Source organism: Pan paniscus, chromosome 23, assembly GCF_029289425.2.
Source record: "Pan paniscus chromosome 23, NHGRI_mPanPan1-v2.0_pri, whole genome shotgun sequence".
NCBI lineage: Eukaryota > Metazoa > Chordata > Mammalia > Primates > Hominidae > Pan > Pan paniscus.
Genome location: NC_085927.1, coordinates 55,447,428 through 55,448,580, shown reverse-complemented (window position 1 = coordinate 55,448,580; position 1,153 = coordinate 55,447,428). Strand labels below are relative to the sequence as shown.

General features: G+C 46.4%; 1 non-coding gene across 1 annotated transcript; it reads left to right on the top strand.

Moving 5' to 3' along the window:
• The first annotated feature begins 667 nt into the window (after positions 1 to 667).
• Positions 668 to 769, top strand: LOC112438185 (U6 spliceosomal RNA). Its single transcript, XR_003026662.1, has one exon. It is a non-coding gene; the product is annotated as a U6 spliceosomal RNA (small nuclear RNA).
• The last annotated feature ends 384 nt before the right edge of the window (positions 770 to 1,153 follow it).

Sequence of the window (1,153 nt, the reverse complement as noted above, 5' to 3'; positions counted from 1 at the left end):
CTACCCGGTGGGGCTGAAGCAGGAGAATCGCTTGAACCTGGGAGGCGGAGGTTGCAGTGAACCAAGATCACACCACTGTGCTCCAGCCTAGGGGAGAGAGTAAGACTCTGTCCCAAAGCAAAACAAAACAAAAACAAAAACAAAAACAAAAAAAACCTTGCTCAATTGAGACTGACTTGGATTTGAATCCTGACCTGGCTGCTATGAGAATATTGCTTAATTCTTAGAACTTCGGTCCCCTGCCTGTCCAGTGGAGCTGGCAGCACTTGCCTCAGAGGATGGGGCTCTGGGTGGAGTGAGAACAGGTGGAGTGGAGAATGGATGTGCCCATTGTGGTGTTGGGCACAGGGCAGGCTCTCATTAAATGGGAACTGCTGTCCTTGTTCCAGATGCCACTGCCACTCTCAACTTGGGGCCCCTGTGTCCACGATGAAAGGGGCAGAGCTGCACCTGCCTCTCCCCGTGGTGCTTCTCAGCTTGCTCAGAACCTAGGTGAGGGAAGAGGGTATTATTTTTTTAGGACCTTTTGGAAACCCACACCAAGAAAACAAGCAGAGGGTGTGTGGCCTCTCCCTTCTGCTCCTCATCGAGGGGAGGGACCGAACAGAGAAACTGGAAAGAAAGGTATTTTTAAGGACATGTGTAAATGCTTTACAAATGATGCTCTATGCTTGTTTGGGCAGCATGTATCCTAAAATTGGAATGACACATGGAAGGCAGCACGGCCCCCAAGAGTGACATGCAAATTGGTGAAACATTTCACATTTTTGGAATCCAGAAGATGATAGAGTGACATCTTTAAACTGCTGAAAGAAAAAAGCCAAACAAACTGGCCAACCTTTTGGAGGAGATAGTCTTCAGAAATGAAGCATAAACAAAAATATCTCCAAACAAAAGCTAAGAAAATTCATCACCAGCAGCTCCACCTCCAAGAAATCCCAGAGCAAGTTCTTTGGGCTGAAGGAAAGGGACCCCAGTGGAAGCATCAAAATGCAGGAAGGAATGAAAAACACAGAAAAGGGGAAATATTGGGTGAATATACAAAAATGTTAGCTACGTAAGGTAAAAATAAACGAGTCAATGCTAAAACGTCTATCAATGGTGCCAGGGCGGGAGAGGAACAATGGAACCGGAACATTTACCAAAATAGACC